The following is a 14,107-nucleotide window of genomic DNA, read 5'->3' as shown; positions in this document are numbered from 1 at the left end:
TGCATACCACCATGCTACACCTAAATTTGTTTTTTCTTCCCAAATAAAGTAAGACACACATGTGTATGTGACTTTATGTGTGTGTGTGTGTGTGTGTGTGTGTGTGTTGTTTTGTTTTTCGAGACAGGGTTTCTCTGTGTTAGCCTTGGCTGTTCTGGACTCACTTTGTAGACCAGGCTGGCCTCAAACTCACAGCAATCTGCCTGCCTCTGCCTCTGGAGTGCTGGGATTAAAGGCGTGTGCCACCAATGCCCAGCTAAGTCTCTTCTATTTATTCATTGTCACTTTGCTAATATAAAGAAACCCTAATGCTCCTTTAATTTGTTTTTGTTCGTTTTTTGTTTTTTGTTTTTGGAGACAGGGTCTCTCTGTGTATCCTTGACTATCTTGGACTTGCTTTATAGACCAGGATGGTCTTGAACTCACAGTGATCCACCTGTCTCTGCCTCCTGAGTGCTGAGATTAAAGGCCTGTGCCACCACGCCCGGATCAGCGCACCAGCTCTTGTTATAGATGGTTATGAACCACCATGTGATTGCTGGGAATTGAACTCAGAACCTCTGGAACAGCAGACAGTGCTCTTAACTGCTGAGCCATCTCTCCAGCCTGAATCAAGTCTTAATGTACAGAAATACCCTCTTGTTTCTTTATAGAACCTTCTAATAAGCATTTCAAAGTTTTCCTATGGTGGTGGTGGGGGAAGTTCCATGGCTATGAAAAACTTTATCTTACATTTTCTTTATCTTACCTTTCCTTATCTTACATTTTGTAATAGAAAGTACTCAAAACGCTTATTAGCTTGTGACTTGCCAAGTTGCTCACCTGATTCAGTTCACCGAGAAAATAAATGGATGAGTGAATGTCCTGGGCTGGGTTTGGGGCTCAGTGGTGGGACACTTGTCTACATGTGTGAGGTCCTGGGTTCAAGGTCTAGGACTGTAAAAGGAGGAGGAAGGCAAGGAGGCCAACCTCAGCAGCATTTAAGGGGAATGGTTGGAGGTAATATTTTAGAGAGCCTAGCTCATAGTAGGCAATGATGGGGATTGTGCCAGGTTCTTAACTGCAAAAGAAGGAACAGAATCAAGTACCTGGTTCACATTAGGAAAGCCACACATTCTTATCAACCCCTGAAGATCATCACTCTGTGCTCAGTCCACTCAATGCAGCGTGTTTTGTTTTTTCCTGATGCTGCAATGGATTACAGAGCCGGGAGCACATCTTGTCAAAACTTTTTATTCTTTTTCTTTTTTTGAGACAGTGTCATTTTTCTCCTCTTCCTCCTCCTCCTCCTGAGACATACAGGGTCTTTCTGTGTAGCCCTGTCTGTCCTGGAACCCTGGAATTTGTTCTGTAGACCAGGCTACCCTTGAACTCAGAAATCTGCGTGCCTCTGCTTCCAGAGTCCTGGGATAAAAGGTGTGTGTTACCACATCCCCCCATTTATAGCCCACACTGGCCTTGAACTCACTGTGTACTGGAGATTGATTTTAAAATTCTGATTCTCCTGCCTCAGTGCTGGGGTGAGCTGCCTCCACCAGGCTTGGTTTATCTGGTGCTTGGGAATCAAGCCTAGGGACTTTATGTGTGCTAGGCAAGCACGCTACCAAGTGTGCTAAGTCCCCACCCAACCCTGATTTAATCATTAATATTTATCTTTATGCCCTATCTAGTGTTGTTTGTCTTCCTTATCCTAGCATAGGAGAAAGGAGGGCTCCCTTAACAAAGAGAATTTTTTTTTTTTTAAGACAGAGTGTCTAAAGCTCAACTAGATGGGGGAGGCATACCCAATGAATAGAAACTGTATTGCGAGGACCTGGGGAAACTGGTTTTATGGGCAGGTTGGGAAATTCAGGCTTGTTTAGGCAGCTGAGGCACTTCTTTAAAGGGGCAGGGGAGGAGGGCTGGCAGGGCCATTCTACGCCACCAGGACCCCTCTACAGTGCCATGCTTTGATGAAAAGCTCCCTTTGGAGGTGGGGGTGGGGGTGGAGGAGGTTTGCATCAGCAGATAGCCCATCACCAACCCCTGCTCTTTTAGCTGTACTGATGAGGAGTTGAAAGGATTCAGTGGTCCAGTTGTATCTGGCAGGTACAGTGTTTTTCTTTCTTTCTTTCTTTCTTTTTTTTTTTTTTTTTTTTTTTTTGGTTTTTCAAGGCAGGGTTTTGTTTTTTGGTTTTTTGTTGTTGTTGTTGTTTTGTTTGGTTTGGTTTGGTTTGGTTTTTTGAGGCAGGGTTTTCTGTGCAGCCTTGGCTGTCCTGAACTCGCTTTGTAGACCAGGCTGGCCTTGATTCACTGTGATCCTCTTGCCTCTGCCTCCCGAGTGCTGGGATTAAGGGTGTGCGCCACTATGCCCGGCTGGGTAGCCACATTTTGATAGACATTGACAGGCCAATCTGAAGGGACAGATCATAAACTCTTGATGGCATAATCTGCCTAGTAAGGCCCATGAGCCCCACATTTTCCACCAACAGTCAGTTAGAAATGTCGGCGGGGGTAGGGGGCTGAAGAGATGGTTAAGAGCACTGCCTGCTCTTCCAAAGGTCAGGAGTTCAATTCCCAGCAACCACATGGTGGCTCAACTGTATACTCAATAAATACTGTATACTCAATACACTCAATACAGCAAAACACTGTATACTCAATAAATAAATCTTTAAAAAGAAAGAAAGAAAGAGGCCGGGCGTGGTGGCGCATGCCTTTAATCCCAGCACTCGGGAGGCAGAGGCAGGCGGATCGCTGTGAGTTCGAGGCCAGCCTGGTCCACAAAGTGAGTCCAGGATGGCCAAGGGTACACAGAGAAACCCTGTCTCAAAAAACCAAAAAAAAAAGAAAGAAAGAAAGAAAGAAAGAAAGAAAGAAAGAAAGAAATGTCAGGGGCAGGGGAGATGGCTTAGTCAGTACAGATGCCTGTGACTAAGCCTGAATTCAGATCTTTGTAATGTGTAAAAGTTGGGTATGCTTGCTAGGCAGGTCATATCCCAGCACTCTACAGCAAGGTAAAAGGAAGAGACAGGAGAATTCCCAGACGTTCAAGGATCAGCAAGCCTGGAATACACAGAGCAGTGGCAAACAAGAGGCACCCTGCTTTTTAAAATCTTTTTTTTTAAGCCTCATTTATTTTGTATACATTGCTCTGCCTGTATGTTTACACCTGCAGGCCAGAAGAGGGTGTCAGACCACATTATAGATGGTTGTGAGCCACTATGTGGCTGCTGGGATTTGAACTCAGGACCTCTGGAAGAGCAGCTAGTGCTCTTACCCTCTGAGCCATCTCTCCAGCCCCAATGGCACCCTGCTTCTTATTTTTTTAAGCCTCATTTATTTTATATACAGTGCTCTGCCTGTATGTTTATACCTGCAGGCCAGAAGAGGGTGTCAGACCACATTATAGATGGTTGTGAGCCACTATGTGGTTGCTGGGATTTGAACTCAGGACCTCTGGAAGAGCAGCTAGTGCTCTTACCCTCTGAGCCATCTCTCCAGCCCCAGAGGCACCCTTCTTTAAACAAGGTATAAGGTAATACCCAAGATGGTTGTCTTCTTACCTTCTGTATGTGTGGGCGAATACATTCATGCACGTACACACACTCAGGACAAGTTTTTTTATTTTTAAAATTTGTTTATTTATTTTGGTTTTCGAAACAGGGTTTCTCTCTGTAATATCCCTGGCTGTCCTGGAACTCCCTTTGTAAACCAGGCTGGTTTGGAACTCACAGAGATCCTCCTGCCTCTGCCTCCCAAGTGTTGGGATGAAAGGCGTGCGCCACCACTCCTGACGAGGACAGATATTAAAAAAGAAAAAGCAATGTAATCTCCCACCCGTCTGTGATCCATTGAACTACAGTTTGCATTTTACAAAGGCCTTGACATTCTTTACCCAGTTAACATGGAGTGCGGTACCCGGTACCCTGAAAGTGCAGCCTGGGAGAGGGCAGACCAGGCCTGGGTCTCAGCATTCAGCCTGGGACAACCCTACTCCAGCCCTCTGTGCAGGAGGCGGCACCAGAGCAAGCCTGAGGACTGGCCCAGCTGTCTTGGCCACCTTGCCCCGGCTGGAAGGAAGCCTGTCTGCATTATGCACGGATGGGCGCTCTGCTGCTCTTTGCCTCAAAGCATTCAAGAGTGGCAGGCTGGGCTCTCCTTCCAGGTGTCCTTGGTGATTTCGCCATGCTAGGACACTGACCTTGAGCCTCTGCAATTGCAGAAGATCCCAGGGGCCGCTCATCTTTCAGAGAGCTTCACCTGGCCCAGAACACTGAAGTGAGTGTGGCCCTCTTCTAGGAGCCATGACACACCGTGGCCCTCTTCTAGGAGCTGTGACACACCTTAACATAAGGCCCTGCCGCTCGGCTCTGCCTGGACCTATCTCAGAGTAGAGCTCCTACTATGCTTTCTTTCTCAGTATAATTGTTTTGTTTTTCAGTTTGTTACAAAATTATTTATTTATTTATTTTTGGTTTCTCGAGACAGGGTTTCTCTGTGTAGCCTTGGCTGTCCTGGACTTGTTCTATAGACCAGGCTGTCCTCAAACTTATAGCAATCCTCCTGCCTCTGCCTCCCGAGTGCTGGGATTACAGGCATGTGCCACCAGGTCCAGCTAAAAGTTTGATTTTTATATTTTCTTTTTTTGAAAATTTGTTATGCCAGGTGGCGGTGGCAAATGTTTCTAGTCCTAGGACTTGGGAGGCAGAGGCAGATGGATCTCTGTGAACTGGAGGCCAGCCTGGTCTGTAAAGCAAGTTCAGGGCTTGTTACACAGAGAAACCCTGTCTGAAAAAAAAGCAAAAAGAAAGAAAACGTAGTATTATTGCTGGGCGTGGTGATGCACACTTTTAATCCCAGCACTGGGGAGACAGGCAGAGGCAGGTGGTTCTCTGAGTTTGAGGCCAGCCTGGTCTATAGAGCAAGTTCCAGGAAAGCCAGGGCTACACAGAAAAACTGTCTCAAAACCTGCCTCCCTTAAAACAAAAAAACAATCAAAACAAAAAACAAGCCGGGCGTGGTGGCGCATGCCTTTAATCCCAGCATTTGGGAGGCAGAGGCAGGCAGATCGCTGTGAGTTCGAGGCCAGCCTGGTCTACAAAGTGAGTCCAGGACAGCCACAGCTACACAAAGAAACCTGTCTCGAAAAATCAAAAAAAAAAAAAAAAAAAAAAAAAAGAAAGAAAGAAAGAAAGAAAAAACCCACACACACAAAAAATTAAAAAGTAGAAAAATAGTAAAAGGGTTCATTTTCTGCCTCACCTAGATTTTACAACTTTCGACCTTTGGCCACTCTGGGCTCTCTGAACTTTCTTTGCTTCTTTCAAAACTAATCATTAGCTCTTTCCCTCTTTTATCTTCTTCTTTTTTTTTTTTTCTTTTATCTTCTTATTTTCTAGTTGAGCAACTTAATGTAAAAGTTGACCCAAGATTGGGTTTTGCACTTAGCTGCAATAACATGAAGTAAGAATGCTTTTAAGGGCTGGAGAGATGGCTCAGCGGTTAAGAGCACTGACTGCGCTTCCAGAGGTTCTGAGTTCAATTCCCAGCAACCACATGGTGGCTCACAACCATCTGTACTGGGATTTGATGTCCTCTTCTGGCCTGCATGTGTACATACAGGCAGAGCACTGTGTACATAATAATAAATAAATAAAATCGGAAGGAAGGAAGGAAATATTTTGGATGCAGGGTTGGGATATAGCTGGCCAAACTTACTTAGGCCTTAGGTTCAATCATCAGTGAGAGAAAAGGAGTAAGGGGAAATGTAAAGAGGATTTTTAGAAGCTGCCAGGGCCAGGCCTGGAGAAGTGTAGGCCGGGTACAAAGAGGTAGGACCCTAGGAAACCCTGAGGGTAGGAAGCAGTTCTAGAATCTCCCAGAGAGTGGCACCACACCCACGTTTGTTTTCATCTTCTGAGACAATCTCCCCAGGGAGCCTAAGTCTGGCCTGGTCCTTGCCACAACAGTTCTAACTTAGTTTCCCCAGTAGGAGGCCCTGACTACCATCCCATTTTGTTAAGGTGACTGACTCTCCACAAACATCCGAGGGCCAAATACTTTTCGGTCACTGAAGGGAGCAGCGTGTGTACCCTGGGGTGGAGCTTGGAAACCAGTGAAGGTGATGGGTTTTCAGGCTGTGATCTCTTCGCTAGTCCATTCCTTTCTTCTTCCACGGTTTGGCTGCCTGGCGAGGGCTAGTCAGAGACCGGAATAGAAGAGCTAAATTTATCCTGGGAGCCTGGGCGTGGCAGCAGCCTCGGGCTTGGATGGAGGCGGTGCTGGGTGGCCGCCTCCCTAGGAAACATGGTCTCACAGTGGAGGAGCTGCCCGCTGGAATTTCCCCGCAGCACCGCCCTGCGAGGAGGGACCGGGACAGACGCACCCCAGCCCGTGTGCAGCCCTGGGAGACGTCCGAGACCCAGAACCGGCCTCGGTACCAGAAACCCTGTTTTCACATCTGCGTTTAAGATTTTTAAATATATATGCATATATATATATATTACTTAAGGTGGATAGGCGAGTGCCACAGGGCACTTTTCTTTCCCACCATTTCAGTTCCTGGGCCCAAACTCAGGTGGTCGGGCATGATGGCAAGCGCCTTTATCCCTTTACTGCCTAGCCATCTTGCTGAACCCCAGTTTTTTGTTTTGTCGTTGCTGAATATCGAACCTAGGACAAATGTGCCAACACTGAGCTGCAGCCCTAGACCATTGATTTGAGACAGGATCTCATGTAGTCATTCTGGCCCCAAACTGGATGTGTAGCCAAGGCTGACTTAAAATCAAAATGGGGGTCTAGAGAGATGGGTCAGTGGTTAAGAACTCTTGCTATTCTTTCAGGGGAACCCACGTTCGAATCTTAGCACTCACGGGACAGCTCCCTACAAGCCGTAACTCCAGTTCCAGGGTATCCGACGCCCTCTTCTGGACTCCTTGGGTACTGCAGGCAAAGCCTACACATTAAATGCATCTAAACAACAACAAAATTATCATAGAATAAAACTCCGAGAGAACCCAGAAAGTTTTCTGGCGATTTCGGATGGTGCTCTTGTCCAAAGTTTTAAAATTCCTAAAAACAGAACAAAATCCACTAGACATGATGTCGAAGCAAAAGAAAAACCTCCTTTGGGCACAGTCTCAAGCAAATTTAAAAGAAGGGCTGGGTCACTTGTCCAAAGTTTTAAAATTCCTAAAAACAGAACAAAACCCACTAGACATGATGTCGAAGCAAAAGAAAAACCTCCTTTGGGCACAGTCTCAAGCAAATTTAAAAGAAGGGCTGGGTCACACTTCCCCACCCAGGCACTCCTGTGAAGCTAAGTTCTTTTCCCTAAAGTTGGTCGCAGGCACAGGCTGACTAGGGTCCTCCACAGACCCAACTCTCAGGTTCAGGCAGGGCCAAATGGAAACTTCCAGTCCTAGCGACAGCCTCCTGATTTAGCAGTGTAAGAAAACCCAAGCCTTACATACTAAGACCAGGAGACAAGGTCTCATCGCAGGCTCGGGGTGTGGCCCAGTGGGAGTGTTCCTGCCTAACAAGCAAAGGCCTTGGCTTCGAGCCTTAGTACCCGGTAAGAGGAGAACCGGAGGAGTGGATGAGAGAGCGTGCTATCTCGTGAGGACATCGCCTGACAGGGACACTGGCAAAGCAGGCTGTGCAAAGACTACTGAACAGGAGAGAGCGCTAGGGGACACGCCCAGATGCACTGCGTTGCCTGGCAGTGCATTAGGGATGACACATTCTTACTGTTTGGGCACAGGCCGAGTCACGGGAGGCAGCTGCCTCATGCGTCCCTGACTGTGCCACTGGGAAAAGCCTCCCGGTCACAGGTCACAAACTGCTGGGTTACTAAAAATCCCACTTGCCACACCCAAACACAGACACTGTCTACACAAAGCCCCCACCCACCAATGCTGGGTCTCACACACACTTCTGAGTGGTCAGTCTAGACTCCTTGCCTTCTCGTTTCCTTTTGGAAAACCTTCAGCGTTTCCGTTTTAACCAGGCACTGGCACTGACCCAACAGTCTATTTCTGTCACCTCTGAGTATTAACCAAAGATTGTTCTTTGGAAATACCCAGAGTAAGTAACAAATAATGCTTCTGACCTTTGCTTTAAATCCTTACAATGCTAATACCAAACGCATGGTATGAATGCTTAGAGGACAGTTTTGTTTGTTTGTTTTGAGTTAAGGTCTGACTCTAGTCCTGGTTGGTCGGGAAGTCACACTGGCCATCTGCCTCCTCAGTGCCCAAATCATAGGTGTACATCATCTTGTCTGTGACCTCTCTTTTTTTCTCCCCTTCTTTTTGGCTTTTGTGACAGGGTTTCTCTGTGTAGCCTTGGCTGTCCTAGACTCCCTTTGTAGGCCAGGCTGGCCTCAAACTCACAGCTATGCCCCTGCCTCTGCCTCCCGAGTGCTGGGATTAAAGGCCTGCACCACCATGCCCGGCTTTTTTTTTTTTTCTTTCTTTCTTTCTTTTTGGTTTTTCTGAGATAGTGTTACTTTCTGAAGCCCTGGACATCCTGGAACTCAATCTGTAGATCAGGCTGGCCTCAATTTCACAGATATCTGCTTCCCTCTGCCTTCCAAGTGGTGGGGTTGAAGGCTTGCACCACCACCAACGAGCTCGCTTATGTGATATTTGGCACCAAACCTAGGAATCCGAGGCTGCAAAACAAGCACTTATTAAAATTCTCTGGACTAAGCTGGGTGAGGTAGCCTTTAAACCCAGCACTTGGGATTCAGAGGCAGTTGGATCTCTGTGAGTTCAAGGTCAGCCTGCTATACAAAGTGAGTCTAGGACAGCTAGGGCTGTTACATGGAGAAACCCTATATTGAAAAACAAAGAGCCAGGCTGGAGAGATGGCTCAGTGGTTAAGAACACTGACTGCTCTTCCAGAGGTCATGGGTTCAATCCCCAGCAACCCCATGGTGGCTCACAGCCATCTATAATGTGATCTGATGCCCTCTATAGGACTGCAGGTACAGAGTGCTGTATACTTAAAAAAAAAAAGAAAGAAAGAAAAAGAAAAGAAAAACAAAGAGCCAGGCATGGTGGCGCATGCCTTTAATCCCAGCCTGGTCTACAGCGCGAGGTCTAGGACAGCCAAGGCTACACAGAGAAACTCTGTCTCGAAATACAAAAAAACAAAAACAAAACAAAACTCAGAGATCTGCCTGTCTGCTGTGATTAAAGTCACGTGCCACCACTGTCCGCCTCTTAACGTCCACAAGTTTTCTTCTTTAAAAAAAAAAAAAGATTTACTTTTGCCGGGCATGGTGGCGCATGCCTGTAATCCCAGCACTTTGGAGACAGAGGGGGGGAGATCGTAGTGAGTTTTGGGGTTTTGTTTTTGTTTTGAGACGGGGTTTCTCTGTGTAGCCTTGGCTGTCCTAGCCTCGCTTTGTAGACCAGGCTGGCCTCAAACTAACAGCGATCTGCCTGCCTCTGCCTCCCGAGTGCTGGGATTAAAGGCGTGCGCCACCACACCTTGCAAGTTTGAGGTTAGCCTGATCTACAATGTGAGTCTAGATAAACCAAGGCTCCACAGAGAAACCCTATCTTGAAAAACAAACAAACAAACAAACAAAAAGATTTATTTATTTATTATGTATACGATGTTCTGCCTGCATGTGTGCCTGCCCACCAGAAGAGGGCACCAGATCTCATTATAGGTGGTTGTGAGGTACTACGTGGTTGGCTGGGAATTGAACTCAGCAATTTAGGAAGAGCAGCCTTAACCTCTGAGCTATCTGTCCCGCCCCATCCACAAGTTTTCTAAGGTTGCCCAGGCCTGTCCAAATTCTTCTCTGCAACAAGACAACTTTGTACTCAGGCAGCCATGAAAGCATAACTAAACCAGCTGAGCCTGACTGAGGGTTTCCTCTCCTATAACAGCCTTCACTGTAACATCACCTCTGGGGCAGCTCTGGACTAAGGCAGGGGAGTTCTCTTGAAACCCTCAGTGTAGGATTAAAAAGTTCAAGGTCACTTCCGGGTTTTGAAGACCCACCAATCCTGACGCCTGCCCAAACTCAGGACTTGAAATCCTACCAATCTTGGCCCTGGAAAACTCCACCTCTCCCACAAGAAGCCCTATATAAGTCAGCCTCCTGCTCAGTTCTTTACCGCTTCCCTCCTACCCCCCTCTGCCCCCACTCCCCCGCCAAAAGAGGCATCCGCCCTCTGGAGTCTTGTGTGAGGTTTGCCTTGCGGTGTGACTTTGTGGTGTTCCTTGGTGCCTTTCCCTTCAGAGCTGCAACACTCGGAGGGGGGAAACCGTTTCCCTCCGAGCTGCAACACTTACACTCAATGCATTTGTAATTATAGCCCCTAATTGTTCCCTAAAGGATCTCCTCCCCACCCCCACCCCCACCCCCAAAACAATTTTTTTAGGGTTTAAAGAAAAGCTGCAGTGTAGGCTGGGCGGTGGTGGCACACACCTTTAATCCCAGCACTCTGGAGACAGAGGCAGGTGGATCCCTGTGAGTTAGAGGACAGCCTGGTCTACAAAAGTGAGTCCAGGACAGCCAAGGCTACACAGAGAAACCCTGTCTCAAAAACAAACAAACAAACAAACAAAAAACAACAACAAAAAACTGCGATGTAAGCGGTAACACTCAGCTCTGAGTGTTTATAGTCTTGCCTCTTGATTTAGTTGTTTGCTTTTCTTGCTGTAACAAAACACTATGACCAAGGCAACTTTTTTGTTTGTGTTTTTCCGAGGCAGAGTTTCATTATGCAGCCCCTGGCTGTCCTGGACTTGCTTTGTAGACCAGGCTAGCCTCGAACTCACAGAGATCTGCTGCCACCATGCCCAGCTGACCAAGGCAACTCATAAAAAGAAAATGTCTAATTGGAGGGCACAGTTGCAAAGGGATAGAGTCTATGACCGAGGTGGTGAGGAACAAGGCAACAGGTAAGCCCGGTGCTGGGGCAGAAGCTGAGAGCTTCCACCCAATGATCCACAGCAGGAGGCAGAAGTGCTAACTGGAAATGGCATGGGCTTTTGAAACCTCAAAGCCCACCCCTAGTGACTCACGTTTTCCATCAAGGCCACACCTCCAAATCCTTACCAAACAGTTCCACCAACTGGGGACCAACTATTCAAGCATAAGAGCCTGTGGGGGTCATGTTCCTTCAAACCACCACAGCCCGCTGTGTTCTTTTGTGTTCTTGGTTTGCTTTGTTTTGTTTTGTGTGTGTGTGTGTGTGTGTGTGTGTGTGTGTGTGTGTGTGTGTGTGTTTTAAGAAGGGTTTGTCTGTGCAGCCTTGACTGTGCAGTCCTAGACTCACTATGTAGACCAGGTTGGCCCCGAATTCACAGCGATCCACCTGCCACTGCCTCCCAAGTGCTGGGATTAAAGGTGCGCCACCACGACTGGCTTTCAACACCCCATCTTAATATTTATTTGTGTGTGAATGCACATGTATATGCCACAGTATCGGTGTGGAGGTCAGAGGACAACTTGTTAGAGGTAGTTCTTTCTTTCCACTGTGTGGGTCTTGGGAATCCACCTTAAGGCATCTGTCTGGCTTGGTGTTTAGCACCTTTGCCAGCCGTCTATCCAGCCTCAGATAGCATCTTGATATGTAGGCTTGACTGGCCGGGCACTCACTGTGTAGAGCAGGTGGGCCTTAAACTTGAAATGACCTTCCTTCTTCTCCCTCCTAAGTACTGGGATTACAGGAAAGTCCCACAGCACTGGGTCCCTCTTTTTGTTTTTTTAGCCTTGTCTCTTGGGACTAAGAACAGAATCTTACTTCCAAACAATAGTTTGCTATAAGTTTTATTAAAAAATGTAAATGCGCTGGGCGTGGTGGCACATGCCTTTACTCCCAGCCCTTGGGAGGCAGAGGCAGGGGGATTGCTGTGAGTTCGAGGTCAGCCTGGTCTACAAAGCTACTCCAGGACAGCCAAGGCTAATACAGATGCTGTCTCAAACTGCCTCCCCCCCCCCCAAAAAAAAAGAAAGAAAGAAAGAAAAGAAAATGTAAAATGCAGCCTGCTGTGGTGGTGGTACACTCCTTTAATCCCAGCACTCGGGAAGCAAAAGCAGGCAATCTCTGTGAGTTCAAGGCCAGCCTGGCCTACACAGCGAGTCCAGGACAGCCAAGGCTGTTACACACAGAAAGCCTGTCTCAAAAAACCAACTGAAGATGCCCACACTGGGTGAAATTCCACTCCTGCTCTCTCGTCAGTGGCTGCTTCCCCTGCTTTAATCTTGTCCGGGCAATTAATTCAAGCTCAGGTACCCCAAAGATACACTCAGACATGTTGAGAGGCCTTAGATTCCCCTCTGAGTCTGGGGCCCCTCTGACTAAGGGGAACTCTTTGTTTCCTCCTTCTCCCAGCACTGAGACAGGCTTTTTGCAGTGTTCCCAGTTGGCCGGAAGTCTGAAACCCTGAGGAAAAAAACAATTGCCTTGGTCCCTTTCCTGAGTTCCCCTTAATTAAATTCATGTGGCAGGGGGAGGGACTGGAGCCTGTCATACACCATTGTCCTTTCCTTAGGTCCTATCAAGAGCCATGCACAAACCTTTGTTGTTCTGGGGCCCAGAGGGTGGTCCTGATTTGTTGTGTTCTCCAAGCCCACTCGGTCTCCCTAAAAAACATTACTACGAAAACAAACAAACAAACATTACTATGGGCTGGAGAGACTACATACTGTTGTGTAAACTTCCTCCCACAGTAGTTAAGACTCAGGAGAGAACAACTCAGCAGCCCCTGAACTTGACCGGTTGCACAAGGACCCTCCCTCCCCAAGTGTATATAAGTAGTAATGTCCAGCCAAGCAGCTTGGAAGAGAGCGACCAGTTGAGCTGCCTGGAAGAGACCTCTGCCTCCTGCTGCTTGAAAATCCTGCAATAAGCTCTAGAGGTCCAGCTTTCCTGAGCCGTGGTGTCGGGGTATCCACCGGAGAAGACTGCTCTGCTAGGGCATGCGTTTAAGCTGATAGAAAGTGTTTATTAGCCAGCCAGCGACTGTACTGGGTGTTTGGGATCACTGTATAGCATAGAGCCTTTCTCAGGATGAGCTTTTTTGTTTTGTTTTTGTTTTTTGAGACAGGGTTTCTCGGTGTAGCCTTGGCTGTCCTGGACTGGCTTTGTAGACCAGGCTGGCCTTGAACTCACAGAGATTCACCTGCCTCTGCCTCCCGAGTGCTGGGCTTAAAGGCGTGCACCACCACTGTCCAGCCCTCAGGATGAGCTTTTAAGCACAAAAACCATGTTCTGGGTTGACATTCATCAACTGTTAATAAGAACAGTTAGCCGGAAGTAGATCTACAGAAGCCAAAAAGCAAGATTAGCACATATAGAGATTTTTCTTCAGAACCTTTGACTTTGATGGGTTAGTTCTTTGTTTTCATTTTGGCAGGTGGTACCGTCTGTGTGTTGGGTTTTCGGGCTTGGATGACACTTCCATCATGGAGTCAGTTGTGCTAAGGTCTGGGGACCTGCTACAGCCTGCTTCCCTGCTGGGATTTGAACTATGCTGCTGCCTTTGAGTCATCAGTACCTCTCTAAGTAACCCCTGACTCACACTCCTGTAAGTGACCCCGATAAAACCCAAAGGCTCGCCAAGTTGGACTGGGGGTGGTGATCATTTCTGTCGTCTGTCATCTGTCGCCTATCTAAGTGAGCAGTCTGTTCATGTCTCCCCAGGAACAGTGTCACATGAGTACCTGCTGCTAAGGCTGATAACCTGAGTCCCATCTGCAGAACCTGTACAGGGTGGAAGGAAAGAACCGAGTCCCTAGCAGGTTGTCGGCCGAACTCCACACACAGGCTGTGGCACAGACACAGCCAACCATCCCCTTGTACACACCTATAATCCCAGCACTCAGGAGGCAGAGGCAGGTATATCAGTGTGAGTTTGAGGCCAGCCTGGTCTACAGAGTCCAGGACAGCCAAGGCTGTACAGAGAAACCCTGTCTCGGGGTGGGGTGAGGGTGGGGGGGGGGAAGAAAGAAAGAAAAGAAAACTAGCCTGCACACATGTGGTCATAATTGTGTCCATGCATCCACATGTGCACAAACACATGGGTGTGCACACTATGTAAGCATACATTTTTTAAATCAGGCAGTGTTGGTGCATATCCTTAATCCCAGCACTTA

General features: G+C 47.6%; 1 long non-coding RNA gene across 1 annotated transcript; it reads left to right on the top strand.

Moving 5' to 3' along the window:
* Positions 1–5,338: 5,338 nt before the first annotated feature.
* Positions 5,339–13,493, top strand: LOC311595694. Its single transcript, XR_014778547.1, has 3 exons — positions 5,339–6,005; positions 10,720–10,908; positions 13,369–13,493. It is a non-coding gene; the product is annotated as an uncharacterized lncRNA (long non-coding RNA).
* The last annotated feature ends 614 nt before the right edge of the window (positions 13,494–14,107 follow it).

Source organism: Acomys minous (assembly GCF_964271855.1).
Source record: "Acomys minous genome assembly, chromosome: 4".
NCBI lineage: Eukaryota > Metazoa > Chordata > Mammalia > Rodentia > Muridae > Acomys > Acomys minous.
The sequence above is the reverse complement of the archived record's forward strand: the minus strand, read 5'-3'. Positions and strand labels throughout refer to the sequence as shown.